Source organism: Gymnodraco acuticeps, unplaced genomic scaffold, assembly GCF_902827175.1.
Source record: "Gymnodraco acuticeps unplaced genomic scaffold, fGymAcu1.1, whole genome shotgun sequence".
NCBI classification, from domain to species: domain Eukaryota; kingdom Metazoa; phylum Chordata; class Actinopteri; order Perciformes; family Bathydraconidae; genus Gymnodraco; species Gymnodraco acuticeps.
This window is the reverse complement of record NW_022992351.1, coordinates 4461331-4468560: the sequence shown is the minus strand read 5'-3', so window position 1 is coordinate 4468560 and position 7230 is coordinate 4461331.

The window sequence follows — 7230 nt, the reverse complement described above, 5'->3', positions numbered from 1 at the left end:
TGCTTCATGTTACGTCAGGATTTATTCACTATGTCTGTTTCCACTGCACTTTGTTGCTGTCATGGCCCTCACCTCTGGCCTAGTCAGTGGCCGTTCTCCATGTCGAGTAAACCTGCTGCAGAGCCACTAGTTCAAGTATACTACGTCATCGAGTGGCGCCGAAGGACTGCATGTTAAATGCCCAGCATTTGGGCGCCACTCGATGATGTAGGTATACTTGAAAATAGTGGCTCTGCAGCATGTGTACTCGCGATTGAGAAAGTGTGTGTGTGTGTGTGTGTGTGTGTGTGTGTGTGGTGTGTGTGTGTGTGTGTGTGTGTGTGTGTGTGGTGTGTGTGTGTGTGTGTGTGTGTGTGTGGTGTGTGTGTGTGGTTGTGTGTGTGTGTGTGTGTGTGTGTGTGGTGTGTGTGTGTGTGTGTGTGGTGTGTGTGTGTGTGTGTGTGTGTGTGTGTGGTGTGTGTGGTGTGTGTGTGTGTGTGTGTGTGTGTGTGTGTGTGTGTGTGTGTGTGTGTGTGTGTGTGTGTGTGTGTGTGTGTGTGTGTGTGTGTGTGCCACTCCCCTCTGGCATAAGACTCCCGGCCCTGCCTCCTCCACTTCGCCAGATCGTAGACTCTGTACCCACAGTCAGTCTCTAGCTTTGGAAAGTCTTCGATTGCGATTCCCTGTTTGACCCTGTTTTCTCCTGTGCCTGCAGCTTCAAGCCAGCCTGACTCCTAGCTCCTGTCTCCAGACCACCTCCAACGTTGGAGACGCTGTCCCGCTCCTCCTGGCTCTTCTCCCTGCACTCTCCAACCTGGTCAGGACCTCCGTCCCCTCTCCCTTGGACTCCGTCTAGCTTCCCTGGCCCAGACCCCCAGTAATATTCAATAAATGTTATTATTGGTGCTTGAAACTCCTGTCTTGCTCTGCTCCTGGGTTCCCTGCAAGCCTTAACAGTGGCCAGATTGTACTGTTAAGGCTAGCATGGGAACCCAAGAGCAGAGCAGAGACAGGAGGAAAGAGTTTCAAGCACAATAAAACAGTTTAATACTGGGCAGTAGGCAGGGGGGTCTGGGCCAGGGGAAGCGACGGAGTCCAAGGGAGAGGGGAACGGAGGTCTGACCAGGTTGGAACTAGATTCCTATACCGGATCTCCTCTCTGGTAAACAAAAACACCCTGAAAAACTCTGGCAGGAGCACTCATTCAAGGGTACTATGACTATGCTTGCACGTCATTGTACCATAGCATCATCTCCAAGGGCGCTAAAAATAAAACTTCAAACATCGCAAAATAAACTGGTCAGACTACTGGCTTGACCTTTCATCTAGAACCCACCTCACCTCTGCCCACTTTGACAACCTAGGATGGCTTAGAGTAGACGACAGAGTACAGCTACTTGCAATGGGCCTGGTCTACAAGATCCCACTACACCTATGGTACCCATGTACATGTCAAAATTCTTCCCAAAGGTCAAGGAATACCATGATCATAACACCAGAGGGAGCTCCACAAATCATGTGAAACCCAGATTTGGCACAAAAAAGGGGGAAATACACGTTTCGCAATTATGCCACATCAAGGTGGAAACGCTCTTCCCACAACTGTAAAGGAAAGTAAAACTTATACTTACCTTCAAAACCTCTCTTAAAGAGCACCTTCGGGGGGAGAGCATTGCAAAACTGGCCCCGGTAATGGTACAAATCTCAACCTGGTCGTTCAATGGACAGCTTCCCCCCCCCATCTATGTATATACTCGCATTTTAGACTCTGTTACTGTATATCTGTAGACTTGGTATGGTCTTAAATGTCCGGTTAGGATGTATTAGAACGAAATCTAAAATGAAAATTGTAAATAAGCAATCTGTATGTAAAAAACCACCTGTATGTAAATTGTAAATAAGCCATCTGTATGTCAAATATGTCTTATATGTCTTAAATGATATGATGAATTGGAAATGGGGGACCCTGATGTAAACAAGACGAAGGTCTTTCTCTGGTCTGCATCCCCTTAACAATTGTATGTTTTGAGCTGTACTGTACTGGACCTCTCTGAAGAACCAGCACCTTATACCGTGGTAGAGAGGGTTTGTGTGCCCTGATGAACCTGGGGGCTGTGTTGTCTGGAACCTTGTGTTCCTGGTAGGGGTCTCCCATGGCAAATTGGTCTCAGGCAAGGGGCCAGACTAAGATTGGTTCAAAAGACCTCATGAAAGAAGACAACAAAGAAGTGAGGATACCCGGCCCGGAGGAAGCCCGGGGTCCCCTTCTGGAGCCAGGCCCAGAAGGAGGACTCGTCCGAGCGTCTGGTGGCCGGGCTTGCCACGGAGCCCGGCCGGGCCCAGCCCGAAAAGCAACGTGGGCAACACCTCCGCTTCTCCGTCCCGCGGGCCCACCACCTACGGGAAACATCGATGGGGTCGGGTGCGCTGCCAGAAGGGTGGCAGTGAAAGCGGAGGGTCTCGACGGACCAGACCCGGGCGACAGAAGCTGGCTTTGGGGACGTGGAACGTCACCTCTCTGGGGGGGAAGGAGCCGGAGCTTGTGCGGGAGGTGGAGCGTTACCAGTTGGATCTGGTTGGGCTCACCTCTACGCACAGCGTCGGCTCTGGAACCTTACTTCTGGATAGGGTTGGACTCTATTCTTCTCCGGAGTTGCTCAAGGTGTGAGGCGCCGGGCGGGTGTGGGGATACTCACAAGTCCCCGGTTAGGTGCTTCGTTGTTGGAGTTTACCCCAGTGGACGAGAGGGTCGCCTCCCTACGCCTGCAGGTTATGGGGGGGAAAACTCTGACTGTGTGTGTGTGCTTATGCACCCAACAGCAGTTCAGAGTATACGGCCTTCTTGGAGACCCTGGAAAGAGTCCTGTATGGGGCTCCTGAAGGGGACTCTTTAATCTTGCTGGGAGACTTCAACGCACATGTGGGCAATGATGGAGACACTTGGAGGGGCGTGATTGGGAGGAACGGCCCCCCTGATCTGAACCGGAGTGGTGGTTTGTTACTGGACTTCTGTGCTAGTCATGGATTGGCCATAACAAACACCATGTTCGAACATAAGGATGCTCATAAGTGTACGTGGTACCAGAGCACCCTAGGAAGGTCCATGATCGATTTCGTTATCGTATCATCGGACCTGAGGCCGTATGTTTTGGACACTCGGGTAAAGAGAGGGGCGGAGTTGTCAACTGATCACCATCTGGTGGTGAGTTGGGTCGAGTGGCGGGGGAAGCCTCTGGATAGACCTGGTAAGCCCAAACGTGTAGTTCGGATGAACTGGGAACGTCTGGAGGAGGCCCAAGTTCAGGAGGCCTTCAACTCACACCTCCGGCGGAGCTTTTCGGGCATTCCTGTGGAGGTTGGGGACATTGAACCAGAGTGGTCGGTGTTCAAAGCCTCTATTGCCGAAGCGCGGCGGGGAGCTGTGGTCTCAAGGTCCTAGGTGCCTCAAGGGGCGGTAACCCTCGAACCTCCTGGTGGACACCGGTGGTCAGGGAAGCCGTCCGACTGAAGAAGGAGGCCTTCAGGCAGTTGCAAGGTACCGACAGGCCCGAAGGGCAGCAGCCTCATCCGTGGCCGAGGCAAAGCAGCGGGTGTGGGAGAAGTTCGGAGAAGACATGGAGAAGGACTTTCGGGCGGCACCAAAGTTGTTCTGGAAAACTGTCCGACACCTCAGGAGGGGGAAGCAGGGAACCATCCAAGCTGTGTACAGTAAGGATGGGACGTTGTTGACCTCAACTGATGGAGTGTTAGGGCGTTGGAAGGAACACTTTGAGGAACTCCTGAACCCGACAACTCCGCCCTCTATGTTAGAGGCAGAGCTGGAGTATGACGGGGGATCAACACCAATCTCCCGGGGGGAGGTCACTGAGGTCGTCAAACAACTCCACAGTGGCAAAGCCCCGGGGGTGGATGAGATCGCCCGGAAATGCTGAAGGCTCTGGGTGTTGAGGGACTGTCATGGTTGACACGTCTCATCAACGTTGCGTGGAAGTCGGAAACAGTACCGAAGGAGTGGCAGACCGGGGTGGTGGTCCCCCTTTTTAAAAAGGGGGATCAGAGGGTGTGTGCCAATTACAGAGGCATCACACTACTCAGCCTCCCCGGGAAAGTTTACTCTAAGGTACTCGAAAGGAGGGTCAGGCCGATTGTCGAACCTCAGATTGAGGAGGAACAATGCGGATTCCGTCCTGGTCGTGGAACGACGGATCAGCTTTTTACTCTCGCAAGGATCCTGGAGGGGGCCTGGGAATACGCTTATCCGGTCTACATGTGTTTTGTAGACTTGGAGAAGGCGTATGACCGAGTTCCCAGGGAGTTACTGTGGGAGGTGCTGCGGGAGTATGGGGTGAGGGGGTCTCTACTCAGGGCCATCCAATCTCTGTACTCCCAAAGCGAGAGCTGTGTCCGGGTCCTCGGCAGTAAGTCGGATCCATTTCCGGTGAGGGTTGGCCTCCGCCAGGGCTGCGCTTTGTCACCAATCCTGTTTGTAATATACATGGATCGGATTTCGAGGCGTAGTCATGTGGGGGGGGTCTGCAGTTCGGTGGACTAAGGATTGCACCACTGCTTTTTGCAGATGATGTGGTTCTAATGGCTTCATCGGTCTGCGACCTTCAGCACTCACTGGATCGGTTCGCAACCGGTGTGAAGCGGCTGGGATGAGGATCAGCACCTCCAAATCTGAGGCCATGGTTCTCAGCAGGAAACCGATGGACTGTCCACTTCAAGTAGGGAATGAGTCCTTACCCCAAGTGAAAGGAGTTCAAGTATCTCGGGGTCTTGTTCTCGAGTGAGGGAACAATGGAGCGTGAGATGGGCCGGAGAATCGGAGCAGCGGGAGCGGTACTGCAGTCGCTTTACCGCACCGTTGTGACGAAAAGGGAGCTGAGCCAGAAGGCAAAGCTCTCTGTCTACCGGGCCATTTTCGTTCCTACCCTCACCTATGGTCATGAAGGATGGGTCATGACCGAAAGAACGAGATCGCGGATACAAGCGGCCGAGATGGGTTTTCTCCGCAGGGTGGCTGGTGTCTCCCTTAGGGATAAGGTGAGAAGTTCGGTCATCAGGGAGGTACTCGGAGTTGAGCCGCTCCTCCTTCGCGTCGAAAGGAGCCAGTTGAGGTGGTTCGGGCACCTAGTTAGGATGCCACCTGGGCGCCTCCCTAGGGAGGTGTTCCAGGCACGTCCAGCTGGGAAGGACCAAGGGGTAGACCTAGGACCAGGTGGAGGGATTATATCTCTTCGCTGGCCTGGGAGCGCCTTGGGATCCCCCAGTCAGAGCTGGTTGATGTCGCCAGGGAAAAGAAAGTTTGGGGCTCTCTGCTGGAACTGCTACCCCCGCGACCCGACCACGGATAAGCGGAAGAAGATGGATGGATGGATGGATGTACTGTACCCAATATACAAGCTGTTAATAAACTTTTCAATCAATTCAATCAATCAGTCCAACCCCTATCCAGAAGTAAGGTTCCAGAGCCACGCTGTGCGTAGAGGTGAGCCCAACCAGATCCAACTGGTAACGCTCCACTCCTGCACAAGCTCCGGCTCCTTCCCCCCCCCAGAGAGGTGACGGTCCACGTCCCCAAAGCCAGCTTCTGTCGCCCAGGTCTGGTCCGTCGAGACCCTCTGCTTTCACTGCCACCTTTCTGGCAGCGCACACAACCCCATCGCCAGGGCCGCCCCTGGCCAACTTGGGGCCCCAAGCGACATTGTGAGATGAGGCCCCCCCCCCCCAACCGACAGGAGTGAAAAAAAATGTTTGGAAACAAAGTAGGCTACTTTGCAATATAATTCCTGTTTATTATTATTATCAACAGTTACTTTTTTTATACAGGTTTATATGGTACATGTGCATGTGTCGCTCAGTAGGCCTAAGCCTTACAGGTGAATACGTCTGTATTTCCTGCCAAATACTAGCCTCAAAAAGATTACAATATAATTAATGCAAATAAACGACTTCTACTAATAATAATAATAAATTTCAATAATATAAATCTATATTATTTTATTATAATATAGTTGTAATATAGTCAAGACAAAAACATGCTTATTACATGCTCAAAAACTGATATTTCTTAAATCTGTATTCAAATGTAGTTCAATCTGTCAGCAATGTCCCAACAACTACACACACATTTCTATCAGTATTTCTCTGTGTTGTGGTTGACGTGATGATGACTGTTAGGAGTTAAGGGGAGAGGCTGAGCATCACCATGAATGTGCAAATTGACATAAAATAATAAAAGGGGAACAAATGCTCCACGTTTTTTAGGCTGTAAACTTTAACTGTTATGTAAGCCAACTAGACAGACAGTGTATCACTCTTCCTCCTGTACATTAGCAGATAAGAGGCATAACATACTGAATGAATGGTAAATAAAGAATGCTGGAAATAACTGCATCTCCATTAGCCTACATGCTATGCAGAGACTGCCTTCTTCATGTCGTGAATTGCAGCTGATGTTTAATATGGCAAGTGGCAATTGACTTATACAACATTCACAAGTTGTACATTTGACTCATCAATAACCCACCTTCGGGTGATGCTCTAGTTTCTCATGTTTTGTTTTTTTTCCCTCTTGCTTGCGCCGGACTGAAACTGTCTTTTCAGCTACATCTCTTCACCTGCACTAGTGGCCGTATCAAAGCCGTGATTGGTCAGATGTCGATTCATTGCAACGGTGAGGGTGTTACAGACGTGCTCCGCTTGTCACCTCTCACTCTCACCTCTCGTGGGGGGTGCGCGGAGAACTGAGCGCGAGAACTGCGCACAGCAGCTGATGCCCTCTGGGCGGGGCCCCATGCAGCCTGCGTGATTGGCCTGTAGGGAGGGGCGGCCCTGCCCATCGCTGTTTCCCGTAGGTGGTGGGGGGGCCCACGGGACGAGAGAAGCGGAGGTGTTGCCCACGTTGCCTTTTCGGGCTGTGCCCGGCCGGGCTCCGTGGCAAGCCCGGCCACCAAACGCTCGCAGACGAGTCCTCTTTCTGGCCTGGCTCCAGAAGGGGACCCCGGCTTCCTCCGGCCGGGCGGGTATCCTTACTTCTTGGTTTTTCTTTCATGAGGTCTTTGAACTCCGAAGAACCAACACCTTACCGTGTGTGGAGAGGTTTGTGTGCCCTGATGAACCTGGGGGCTGTGTTGTCTGGAACCTTGTGTTCCTGGTAGGGTCTCCCATGGCAAATTGGTCTCAGGCCAGGGGGCCAGACAAAGACCTCATGAAGAAAAAAACAAATATCACATGACATTTAATGCA